The sequence below is a fragment of the Pelodiscus sinensis genome, chromosome 1, assembly GCF_052426305.1.
Source record: "Pelodiscus sinensis isolate ZL-2025 chromosome 1, ASM5242630v1, whole genome shotgun sequence".
Lineage (NCBI taxonomy): Eukaryota > Metazoa > Chordata > Testudines > Trionychidae > Pelodiscus > Pelodiscus sinensis.
In genome coordinates, this window is record NC_143052.1 from 293,645,579 (window position 1) to 293,659,573 (window position 13,995).

Here is a 13,995-nt window from a genome sequence, read left to right on the forward strand (position 1 = left end):
ACCCAGAACTTTGCAGCCTCCTGGGCTCCTTGCAAGCCAGCCCGCCCCGGATTATTGCTGGGAGACGAGAGGCCTCCCGGGGGCAGACAGATGAGGCGCCTGTTAACGACCCATGTCCCAGTGTAGGGTGGCGGAGCGAGGGGAGAAGCAGAAGCTGCGGACTAGCAATCTCCTTTGCAGATCAGGCTTCTAAAATGGCTGACGTGAGAACAAGCTTCCCAGCTCTGTTTCCCCGTACTTTGGGATTCTGTAGCTCGACAGCGCTTGGATCGCGGCCAGTTTGGGGTTGGGTTTTTTTTATGCTGCTTTCCTCTCCTTTTGGGGCGGTCAGTCCGGATCCGTAGTTCAAGCTCACTGGGGGAGGGTTGCCAGGGGCTGCTGGTTTCTTGCTCAGGAGCAACGTAGGAAGCTTTAGGAAAAGACATTAGATTGAGTCCGTCCCTCTGCCAGCGCAGCGTATGCTACCTCACAGCTAGAGAACGAATTTGATAGTAGTCCAATGTCTCGTCTGCAGTAGGGCAAAAGTGACAAGGTTTGCTCAGTTACAAAATATTAACAGCTTGGATGGAAAAACAGTTACCCAGGAGTCATAAACACACTTCTTCGTGTCCAGCAAGACATTCATTCACCCGAGGACAATCAGATGAATTGTGTTGGGGCACTGTGACAAATTTGGGAAATTGCTTTAGGTATTTACTCTCTTTTTTTATGATGGTGGGACTGTTACTGGAAATCTGATTACTTTTCTGCTGTCTCTTAATGTCAGAGCCTTAATTCTAAGATAACATTTAAGTTTGTCAGTCTGGACTAGGGATGTTAAGTATTAGTTAATTGAATAGTTGAGTAACCTCATTAATTCTTATCCATTACTCAACTATTTTATAGTCTCCTGGGGCAGGGCTGGTAGCCAGTGCACTCCGGCCCCTCTTCCGAGGAACCCCCTGCCACTCTGTGCAGGGTGCGAGGCAAGAGCTGGTCCGTGAGGGGAGCCAGTTTAAAAACCAGCTTCCCTTGGGGACCAGCTGTCTGTTGCCCTGTGCTGCTGCAGCTTCCCATACAGAGGCAGCAGTGCAGGATGACAGCAGCCCTTTTTTGGGGGTGGGGTGGGGGGAATGCATGTAGTCTATAGCATTAACTTATAAGCTTTTGCTTATCGGATAACTGGTTGACTACACTGTTACATCCCTAGTTTGGACCAAAACTTTACATGTTTAAATAAAGCAAAGAACAAAATGCAGCCTGGCTATTTTTCAAGTTACTGAAGAGGAAAACCATACAGTATATAATCCTACAATTAAAAATTGTCTCAGAACTAATTTTGCCAAGTTGTGGACCCTTTTTAACACTAAAACAAAAACACTGTTAGATTTTAAAATTTCTTTGTTTAAACTACTATACATAAGGTACATAAATATCTTTCCATTTTTATATGTTTTAAAATCTTGAATGACTCACACATTTGAATTATGTAGTTGGGTCTGCTGGGCATGTACTGTGTGTCAGTTTTCTAAACCTATAGCTATTAAGAAAATATTTGGGGTACTAATTAAGGGCCAGTCTTTCTCAGGAAAAGCTTCTGAAGAGAAATTCTACCCTATTGAAGAAAATGGGAGTCTTCGTGTTGACTTGAATGGGACCAAGAGTTCATTCCTATAGAGTTTAGTAGTTTTGACTGAATAAGATCCAGGATTAGCAATTAATAGTGCTCTACTTTGTATTACTGTTTTGCTTGTCTGGAAATAGAAACTGAAAACATTTACTAAACATATTAGAAGGCTGTCTAGTTTCATGGTAGCTACTTATATGTTCCTCTGGATTCTCCGCTGTTAACAGATATGTGGGCCAGAATCTGCCAACTTGGAGTTTAAAAAACAGCTCTAAAATAGAATTCTTGGAAAGGATGCTATGTACTACCAACAATTTCAGCATAAACTAAGCATTCTTAAGGCATGGTGGGGCTTTGAATGTATTCTGACAACTAACAGAAGTTTGTCCAGAACTGGTCCCCATTCTCAGTAGCATGCCTCAAGGCTATTCAGAAGAATTCCTTTTCAAGCATGTTTATTTGAAAGCAGAAGTAAAAGAAATTCAAAGTATATTATAGTTATTTGAGGGGTTGAGAGAGGAAGTTACCCGGCACACACATGTGGTCTTGTCAATATTGAGAAAAATGCTTTTTGTATCTGAAATCCCATACGATCTAAGAACCACTGTAAATCTTACCATCTTCCACTCAGTCTTGTTGTCTTTATTATAAACAGAGCAACATTACCAATCCAAACCATATCAAAACAACTATTCTGCATGCACAATTCTCTTGGGGGGGGGGGGGAAGGGGGAGGAGAAGAGAGAGAGAGAGAAACTAGAAGTGATAGGTATTAGTCACATTGTTTTAATGCGCTGCTGGAAGGCACCTAATTACTGAGATGATGATGTTATGAGAACATGTATATTAAGCCAGTATTTCATAACATTGAGTTTCTATTTTCTATAGCATAACAATAGGTCTAGAACACAAGAATAGACCTTAAAATACACACTGCTGTACTATTTTGTGGGAAAAAAAAAGTCCTTGGAGACATTTTAGTATCAGACTTTAAAAAAAAAAAAAAAAAAAAGAAAGGGAAAATGGAAGAATATTGGCAAAGGAAAGCATGCGTAATTGCATGGTAAGCATTCACCCCAAGTCTCCAAGCAGAGATGCTAGAAAACCAGACATTCTTCATGTACAAAGGCAGATCTTCAGGAATGACCAAAAGAGACAGAAGCTGAAGCTGGGGGAAGTGGCAGTACACAACAGAGGTATAAAACTCCCTTTTGCATTGCCTTCCTCTGCTGCATGCCATCTTCATCGCATTGCACTGATGCAGTTCCCTACCTCAGCTGTGTTTTATTGTAAGATCATCTTTGGGTAATCCTCTCTGGACTGGTTAGACAAGATTTACAGCCAAATTATGCTGGCAATGTGGTACAAAATAACCAACGCACACTTGAGTATCTTGCTAATAACCTTGGAAGAAGGGGATTATGAGAAAAATGTACTTGGCAGGAGGTGGCAAAGGGGAGAAATATAGTATAAATTACTATTTAAAAGAACATGTTATTGAACTTTTCTTGTAGAAGAGACCCTCTATTGTAAAGCTTTAACAGTGTGTTCAGACCTGTTACATCAATAATGAAAGTACTTTTAATTTATCAACAATTTTTCTATCAAGATGGTATTGTGGAATTGCAAAAATGACTTCCTACTTACAGTTGTGGGAGGTATTCCTGGTAAACCTCTGATTTTAAGGACCAAACTCTTGTTTGTGATGAAATTTCTCATGCTATGGTCTTGGCCAAAACTCAACATATTTTAGTGCAGATTCCCATAGCATGCTTAATTGTCTCCCTTCTCATATACAGTACAATAGTGTCTTTCATTACGTGATTTCACCACAAACAAAATGTGGGGAAAATGTTGAAATGTAATACCTTGGGAGCTCGAGTTCTATGGGGATGCCTGAAATCTTCAGATATTTGACAGAGCTTGCACAGTAGTACCAGTTCCCACTAAAGGGTTCTGGGTCCTCAAGAAACTTCAACACCTGTTGGTCAATTCCTTCAATACCAGACATCAGATTGGCTTTTTCAAGGTAGATGCCCATCAAATATGGGTTTGTGGTGAAATTATGAAGTCACACCTTGGTGGGTCATAGCTAGTCTTCGAATGACATAGACCTGGATAATCACTGTCACTGTGGGTCACAACTGAGAATACCAAATTCAGGACAAGCTACTGGGGGAAAAGGGCAGATAGACCCTTTGGTTATTCATTCATGAGGGATACCAACCTAGCAACAATAGTAAACTTGCTAACAAAAAGGGGTCAGAAATGCAGTCTCCTTCAGTGCTACAGTCCTGGATTCAACACCCAGTCATTAGATTTTATGATTATTTACTTAATGGTTGTTTAAAACCAATTTCATTCAATAAAGGGGTGCTTCTGATCCCAGATGACCACATCAATATATAACTCAGATCTTACTCAGTAATCATGCTGATGCCAGTCCTTTAGTATCTAATATCTAAGGGTTTGTTTATAAAATATAAAAGGTGAATTAAAATTGGTTAAAGGAATAAAATGCATACAGTAATCATAAGGTTCTTGGATCAGAGTTGTAGCTGCGAAGGAGTAAACTGCTGGCTGGTTAAGTCTCTGGTTGCTTCTAAATGATCAGAAGATCCTCAGTCCCTTGGTTAGAATGCTGCTATTAGTTCAAATTCATAATGTGGAGTGGCACTGTATGTGAAAGATAATGTAGACTCAAATGAAATAAAAATATTAAATGAATCAATATGTTCAACAGAATTGTTATGGATAGTAATTCCATGCTCCAATAATAAGAAATTAGCATAGGGATATATTACCGACCACCTGACCAGGATAGCGATACTGACATTGAAATGCTGAGGGAGATTAGAGAGGCTACCAAAATAAAGAACTCTATAATAATGGGGGATTTTAATTATGCCCATATTGACTGGATATATGTCACCTCAGGAAGAGAAGCGGAGATAAAATTTCTCAACGGCTTAAATGACTGCTTCTTGGAGCAGATGGTACAGAAACCCACAAGGGGAGAGGCAATTCTCAATTTAGTCCTGAGTGGAGCGCATGATCAGGTCTAGGAAATAACCGTTTCAGGACCGCTTGGGAATAGTGACCATAATATAATAACATTTAACATTCCTGTGGTGGGAAGAACACCTCAGCAGTCCAGCACTCTGGCATTTAATTTCAAAAAGGGGAATTACACTAAAATGAGGAGGTTAGTTAAACAGAAATTAAAAGGCACAATGACTAGAGCCAAATCCCTGCAAGCTGTATGGAAACTTTTTAAAGACACCATAATAGAGGCCCAACATAAAAGTATACCCCAAATTAAAAAACATAGCAGGAGACCTAAAAAAGAGTCACCGTGGCTTAACCACCATGTAAAAGAAGCAGTGAGGGACAAAAAGGCATCTTTTAAGAAGTGGAAGTCCAGTCCTAGTGAGATAAATAGAAAGGAACATAAACACTGTCAAATCAAGTGTAAAAATCTAATAAGAAAAGCAAAAAGGTCAAAAAGGCAAATAGGATGCTAGGAATTATTAAGAAAGGGACAGAAAATAAGACACAGAATATTTTACTGCCCCTGTATAAAACTATGGTACGCCCACATCTTGAATACTGTGTACAGATGTGGTCTCCTCACCTCAAAAAAGATATTTTGGCCTTGGAAAGGGTTCAGAAAAGGACAACTAAAATGATTAGGGGTTTGTAACGGGTCCCATATGAAGAGAGGTTAAAGCGACTGGGACTTTTCAGTTTAGAAAAGAGTAGACTGACGGGGGATATAATAGAGGTATATAAAATCATGAGTGGTGTGGAGAGGGCGGATAAAGAAAAGTTATTTATTAGTTCTCCTAATAGAAGAGCTAGAGGACACCAAATGAAATTAATGGGTAGCAGGTTTAAAACTAATAAAAGAAAGTTCTTCTTCACCCAGCATGTAGTCAACCTGTGGAACTCCTTGCCAGAGGAGTTTGTGAAGGCTAGGACTATAACAGAGTTTAAAGAGAAGCTAGATAATTTCATGGAGGTTAGGTCCATAAAAGGCTATTAGCCAGGGGATAGAAATGGTGTCTCTGGCCTCTGTTTGTCAGAGGCTGGAGAAGGATGGCAGGAGACAAATCGTTTGATCATTGTCTTTGGTCCACCCTCTCTGGGGCACCTGGTGCTGGCCACTGTCGGCAGACAGGCTACTGGGCTAGATGGACCTTTGGTCTGACTCAGTACGGCCGTTCTTATGTTATGTTTTTATAATCCAGAACAATTCTGGGCAACCTAGGCTAGGGAGTGAGTCTCATGAATGGTCCCCCATCATCTCAGTGGGCTGCAAGATTGTTGTAACTAAGGTGGTCTCCCGGAATAGGGTAGTTTTCCTAACAACTGCATATATACCTAGAATTTGCAGGGTATGCTGATTGCATCCAATCAGAGTGCTGCTATGGTTCAGAGGGAGTGAACAGCTCTCACAGTTATTGTTGTGTGCAATGAGCACACACCTCAGTTCACATTCCCTTGCTTTATGTGCATGTTAACTTTACGAGGAAAACTTATGTGGACAGAAATTAGCGGAATCTGGCAACCCTATGCATGGTCAACAGTGAACAAAACGTCGTGTGGATACACATAGAACTCCTATGGGCCACTCTCGACAAAGCGAAACCCTGTCATAACAGGTGGAAATATTTTGTGGACGAAAGAGCCAACAAACAGTGTTCACACAAGCTGACGTTTAGCAATAAGGCTGTGTTGCTAAAAGCTGCATAGTGTAAATATAATATTAGGTCCTTAGGGAAGTCCATTAAGTATAGACAGATGTCTTCCAGTGTGAGTTAAATTTTCTTTGATGGGCCATTGAACTTGAATAGACCCTCCACAGTGTGCTGTCTAAACACCTTCTGGGTGTTTCCGCATGGGCAGACATTTGAACTACAGGTGCATTGTTAATAATCATAACTTCAGATACAAACATGATACATGCATACAAATAGCCTAGTCATATCCAGAAAATCATTACTTTTCTATTGACACATTATTTGACACACTATAATACGATTTATTGCAGTTATACAACAGTGGTAACAATAAACTATATTGTCATATTTTACTCAGATATTTGACTCGTATCTTTGACCTTACACCATTGTTCTTGTAAGATTACAGAAAAAGGTGTGTTGGCTTTGTATACTGTGTCTGTTATAATTTAATACTCTGTCATGGTGCCTGTTTTGGTGTCAGGAAAACTGATTTTATTCATTTAAATATGTCAGACAGTTTGTGTGGCTACCCGTTATTCTGCAGATATGTATGTCTTTTCCCTGGTAGCACCATTTTTTGGGGGAGGCCTGACAACCCTATCCCTGATGGTGAAAGTTTTCTCTGTCTGGACTCTTTTGACCTTTCTCCAAAGGGGGAGAGAAGCTTTGGTAGGAGATTCTGCCACCCTTCTAACAATGTAGATAGTTAACCTGGACAACTTGTACTTTCCTCAGGAGTATGATAGATTTGCTTGCTATGTATTTTGGGGTGCCACTACTAAAGAAACATAGGACAGAGAATTGTAGCTGGCTGACTTCTTCCTCTCCCACTGTTTTAGTGGGGGTGTTATTGAACTTGTCCCAAACCTCCAAAGAGAACAGCTAACCTTCCAGTTCAGGCTCAAATGATGAGCAAATGTCTGTTACTTCCTTATTTGGCCGTACAGGTTTGTGTGTCTTTGAATAGGTGCAGGAGAAGAGGCAAGGATGTGGACTTTTATATTAATGATCTCTGTCTGAAGAATCTTGGATATTTCTTTTAAACTTTGAGATTCTTTAGAAAGGGAATAAAGGGAAATAAGAGGCTATTTGCCACCCTCTGAGGCAAATTCTTGCATGGTGATCTGCACTACTGATTAAATATCGTACCTCCCTTTTAACATCATGATTGTCTTTGCACAGTTGCCTCCAAAGCTCTTTTGAGGATGTTGCCAACAATCGAATGAACAATTCAGGCAGTCCCCGACTTACGCGGATCCGACTTATGTCGGATCCGCACTTACGAACAGGGCTTTTCTCGCCCCCGGAGCTCACGGGCGGCGGGTCGCCACCCGTGTCCTCCGGGGCGAGAAAAGCTTCTCCCGGTCTCCCTGGTCTGCTGGGGGGGTCCAGCAAAGCCGCTGGACCCCCCCAGCAGACCAGGGACACCCGAGCAAAGCCGCCGCCTGGGCGGCTTTGCTCGTTTGCCCGGGAGCAAAGCCGCCCAGGCAGCGGGACCCCTGCCGCCTGGGCGGCTTTGCTCCTGTCCCCCTGGTCTGCTGGGGGGGTCCAGCAAAGCCGCTGGACCCCCCCAGCATACCAGGGACACTCGAGCAAAGCCGCCCAGGCGGCGGGGATCCCGCTGCCTGGGCGGCATTGCTCTCGGGCAAACGAGCAAAGCCGCCCAGGCGGCGGCTTTGCTCGGGTGTCCCTGGTCTGCTGGGGGGGGGTCCAGCAGCTTTGCTGGACCCCCCCAGTAGACCAGGGGGACAGGAGCAAAGCCACACGGGCGGCGGGGTCCCTCCGCCTGTGCGGCTTTGCTCGGGTCTCCCTGGTCTGCTGGGGCGGGAGGGGGCGCACTTAGTGTGCCCCCCCCCCCCCAGCAGACCAGGCTTTTGTTGCGGGACGCCTCGGGTAGAGCAGCTGGGGTGCTGCCGGGTTGGTCCTGTGGGAACCTACCGGACAGCGCCCCAGCTGTTCTGTCCCAGGCTCCAGATTCAGCAGCTGTTGAAACTGATCAGGCTGATTCCAGGAAGCTGGGGGCAGAGCAACTTTGCCTCCGGCTTCCTGTAGTCAGCCCCTGGTCAGTTTCAGTGGCAGCAGCTGAATCTGGAGCCAGTTCCGACTTACAAATTCAACTTAAGAACAAACCTATAGTCCCTATCTTGTACGTAACCCAGGGACTGCCTGTACTCACAAAGTAATTATAAATTAAAAGGAAAAAAACAACTTGTTTCATTGGAATTGTACCAAAAACAATTACAGTTAATGGTGTAGCTTGGAAATTTAGGATTAATTTCTTGCACTTTCTGACCTTAAGCAGAGAACATTAGTTGCAAATCTTTCTTTATTCAGTTGAAATGAACATACGGAAGTGGAGGAGTTCTTGTAAATGGTCCATATCTCACTTCCTTTTGTGTTTCTCTTGTTTTAAATCTCTTCTTGACTTGAATGGTAAACGTGACATTTCATGTTTACCATTCATCATAAAATACTGTTTCCCAAGTTTCCAGTACATTGATACTTCATATTTTAAACAAGATACTTGCATCACACCACCACAGTAAGTACCTTGACAATTATTTATTTTGTGATTAACGAGACAATGTTAATGTTTGCGAATGCCATTTTAGGTGAAATCAGTTCAGTATGTGGAAGGGAGGATACATGGGCAGAAGAAAATTGTTTTACATAGACTACGTCTAAACATCTTCGCTGTTGTCACATTCAAAAACTGACCCAAGTGTCAGTTTGCTAAAGGTATTTGCATAACTGTTTTGTGCATAAAATTGTCATAAATAGTGTTTCTGTAAGATATGCCCTTATGCTATACAGTGCTTAGAAAAATAACATGCGTTGCACTACAATGTGCTACTAGAGGTGATGTTATGAAATAATTTTGAAATTTGTGTTTCTAGAAAAATGCAAATGTTCACAGGCTATGCAAGATTTCCAAAAGGATCTGTTCTTCGATTTGAAATATTTTGGCCAATTGCAAATTTAAAAAGTTTGAAAACCATTGTGATATCAAATCCCTAAGGGTGCATCTACACAGCAGGGTTTAACTTGAAATAAACTATGCAAATTGAGCTAGGTCAATTGCATAACTTATTTAGAAATTGGGAGCATCTACACAGCATTTGTTTCAAAATAGAGCACTCTTCCTCCGACTTCCCTTACTCCTCGTACAAAGAGGGTTACAGGAGTTGGAGTAAGAAGTTCCCCAGCTTGACAATATTTTGATATTATTTTGAAATAACGTCCTGCTGTGTAGATGTGGGCTAAGTTATTTCAGAATAACACTAGTTATTTCTAAATAATGTTGCTGTGTAGATGTACCTTGAGTTACACTTTTTGTGTGTGTGTGTATTTTCCTGATATTATCTAAAGAATTTTGCATAAATGTAAACATTGTACAACTGTATAATGTACTTGTAAATAGTAGAGCTGTGCAGAATCTGCATTTGCTGTTCTGTGGAAAATTCTGACACTTGAAATGAAAACAAAATTTCAAATCAGAATGAAATTTCATGCAAAATAAAAATTTGAAACTATTAAGACATCATTTTGATGTCAAAACATACAGATAAATACTACTGATTTATAATAATGTTAAATATAGAATATAATTACTATTTTAATATAATAAAAGTTGAAACAAAAACCTGAAGATGAAACACTTATTCTATCAGGATGGAACATTTTTACTGTATTAAGATTAGAGAGGCAAAATGATTTTGTTTTGAATCTCTGTTTGGAAAAAAAATCAAAATTGAAATCAGAACATTTCACAGTAACATACCAAAGAAACTTCATTTTTCAATAGAAAACTGAATTATCAGAATTTTTTGAACAGACCTTGTAAATGGGTTAAATATCTTTTACTATTGCATGATTTTTTTTTCTTTCTAATAGCAGATAATTTGTTTATACATATTCCAGTGGTGCTCAGCATTTGGCTTCCCTGAGTGATACTGTTAATACTTATTTTGGGTTCAGTAACATTTTTTTATTACTCTTTGGAAATGTAATGAAGTAACATTAATGGTACGCTTGCAGGCTGATATATAATTGTTTTTAGTAGACAACACTATGAATTCTTAAATGTATAACAAAACATTTGCTGCATATTTCTCAGCAGTGCGCTAAGACTAATTTTTAAATGAGTATGTATTGCAGTAAAACTCCAATAGTCCGGCATCCAATTGTACGGCACTCCTGATAGTCCGGCATCAATATGGCAAGAGCCTAGTGAGTGAGCTTCAGCAAAAAACAAATCACAAGGCAGCAATATATATCATCATCTTCTAGTACCTCCTGATAGTCCAGCATATCCGATAATCTGGCACCAGTAGGTCCCAAAGGTTCCAGATTATTGGAAGTCTACTGTATAATGTACTTGCAAGAGCATTGTGAAGTATTGTAATTAAAAAATAAACTACAAATCACAGAATAAATACTGATGCATTGTCTTCTTGTACAATATTTTTTCACTTGATAACTGGCAAAATTCTCTGTATTGCTTTGGATTAACCCGTCACGAGTGCTATTTAATTAGACAACATTAATCACCTTACCATTTATGTACTGTAGTACTTTTTTATCCTTAGTGTGACTTAAAGTGCTTCTCGTATATAGACTGAAAGCACTTTAAAAACTGGATATCATTCCCAGTTTTACAGATAGGGAAACCAAAACAGAAGAGATAAATACCAAGACTTGAGTGCAGAGGTTCTCAAACTTTTCGGCATCACGCCCCATTTTTAATTTGAGAAACCTCCCCCCCTCCAAAAACCCCTCCCCCCCCAGCATTTTCTGATTTTTTTTTTTTTAACTGGATGGACCGGGCTCTTTCTTGGGGAGGATTGACACAGGGGAGTGGGCTGGTTGCCTTGAACCCCTCATAGCCCCTGGAATTTCTTCATGTCCCACCAGGGGGGCACGCCCCCCCAGTTTGGGAACCTATGTGTTAGTGGGTATAGCATCTGGCTCATGGTCACACACTGTATCCTTAATAGACTCTGAAATGGGGCTCAGGTCTCTTCACTCTGTGGATCATGTCATATCCAATGGCAAGATTCTCGCTCTTTTTTTTTTTTTTTAAGGAGCCATATAAAATTAGCGTGAAAAATTGCCAGCCAAGGCAATTTACTTGCCCATCCTCACCATGATGACAATAAAATGCTATATTGTCATTTTGTGTGCTCAAAACAGAAGTTGCTCATTCCAAATGGTAGGACAAGCTGAATTTAATTTGTAAAGCTGCTGTGTATGATGCTGTTTGGTTAATTCACATGTTCAACATTTGCAATTACTGAATAGACAATCCTCTTGTTATTTAGCAAAAGTATTTAAATACCACCACAGTGAGCTTATAAAGGGCTTGCTTCTGCAGGGTGCTAAGCACTCTGGCCTAGGGATGTAAAATCCTGTTTCATTGGTTAACTGGTTAACCCTCACCCTCTGTGGCTGGCCTGGGCTGGACTGTCTCTGCCTGTGGCATAGCCAGGCTGAGCCCTCTGCTGACAAGGATTGCTCCAGCCTGCCTGGAGTGTGCCTTCCTGTGGCAAGCCCTGCGGGGCTGGCGGGGAACTGCTCCAGCCTGCACCAGTTAACTAGAACTGCTAAGCCTGGGCCAGGCTCACCACAGAAAGGGACTTCTCTGGCTGGCTGGCCCAAGCAGTCCTTGGTAAGGATGTTAAGGACTAGTTGATTTCCCACCCACCCCCTTGCTGCCTCTATCAGAGGCGGAAGGGGGGATACTTCAAACAGGCAGTGCCACACAGCTGATCCAGAATCTCTAGCTGATCCCTAGTTCTGTGTGGTATTTCAAATTGGCAGTGCAGTATGGAGCCCAGGGTCAGTGGGGGACTTTGAGTCTCACCCCAACCCCGGGCGCCATGCTGTGCTTCTGCTTTGAAATGCACAAGAGCCCCTGCTGGGGACTCTTGTACACTTCAAAGCTAGCACACCGCGTGCAGCCCAGAGTCAGCGGGACTTCCCACTGGCCCCGGGCTACACGTGGAGTCCCGCATTCCTCCTTTGAAATGTACAAGAGTTCCAGTGGGGGCTCTTGTGCATTTCAAAGGATGAATGTGGAAGTGACTCCTCGACTAGTCGATAGGCAATGGAATAGTTAACATCCCTAGTCCCTACCCTGCAGTGGTCCCCAATGGGCTAGAGCAGCCCTACCAGTTAACTGGAGCTGATAAGCCTTACCTGTTAAGGGTGAGGCTTACTGGTTAACCATTTACATTCCTAGCCTTCAACACAAATGTACAGTTGGTATAAAATGCTTCCATACTGAATTGGTAGCACTTTGTAGCCTCTGTGCTCTGGTATTAATGACTATGTGACATTCAGACAGGTGGTTTTAATTTGCTAAGATATATATTCCTCTTCCATTTCCTGTGTTCTTTTTTGTATGCAGTGTTGTTGTAGTCTAAAAGAGCTCTGTGTAAGTGTGAAAACCTTTCTTTCTCACCAACAGAAGTTGAACCGATAAATGATACTATCTCGTGCCCCTTATTTTCTCTCTAGTGTCAGAACGAAGGTGCACAATAAAACTATCCTTTCTTTCAGACATGTCTAACAGTCCTGATCTCTCAGATGCACGTTTCCCTTTCAACATGATCTTTGCTGGTTCAAGCCTTGATGACATTAATGTGTTTTTCATTTCTTCCAAAGCCAGAAAGGACCTGTGCCACTGTTAGTGGCTGTGCTGGCATTCAGTTTGGATGAACTGACTGATTCGGTTGAGTTCTTGGTTGCTAATAGTATTAATCCCATTGATCTTAATAAAAGGTGAGATGCTTCGTAAAGCTCTTTAATTGTTTGAATGCTAACCGCTTTCCCAGTTCTGTACAAGGGGAGAGGAAAACGAATACTCAGAGGCTATGTCTACACTACAAGGTTTTTGTGCAAAAACCTGGGGGGCATCCACACCTCAAATGAGCTCTTGTGCAATTAAATGGACAGTTAAATGGCAGAATGGAGGGCTTTTTCCTCTGTAGGTAAACCTCCTTTTCTGAGGCATACCTGCTTTTAGCGCTATAGCTATTGCACAAAAAGGGCAGTGTGGATGCTCCAGAGGGGTTTCTTGCACAAGAAACCCCTATGGATAAAAGCACAGGTGCTCTGATGGCCATTCCGTGAGTGGCGTTCAGAGCTTTCTTGCGCAGGAGTGTCCAGTGTGGGCTCTCTCTTGCGCAAAAGCACATTGCTTTTGTGATGTGTGGATGTGCTCTTGCGCAAGAAGTTTTTGCGCAAAAGGCTTCTTGCGCAAGAAGCCTGTAGTGTAGACGTAGCCATAGTGAGTATACTTTGTTTTCTAGAAAAGTGAAAAGATTCTCAGTTATGCCAGCTAGCTAACTGATTAATTTACATTATTTAGGTATTTGGTTTATTCCAGCTATGAGTGGTAAAAGAGAAACTAAAAACTCCATTCAAACTGTTGAGTCTTTGACTAGAAGGACATCTCTGCTTATTTTGGTATCCAAAAGAGGGATATAAGTTACTAGTCGAGTAGTTGAATACCTGAAAGGCCTAGGCTTATTGGGTAGTGGAGTCACTACTCAATTACTCGCGCTCTGCCTCCCTCCTGCCACCCCCCGCTGCCTCTGTATTAGAGGCAGCAAGAGAAAATAAGGAGCATGAGATAATATC

At 41.7% G+C, this 13,995-nt stretch overlaps 1 protein-coding gene across 1 annotated transcript in view; it reads left to right on the plus strand.

The window, feature by feature from the left end:
- Nucleotides 1-13,995, plus strand: part of ITM2B (integral membrane protein 2B) — a 39,959-nt gene that overhangs the window by 579 nt on the left and 25,385 nt on the right.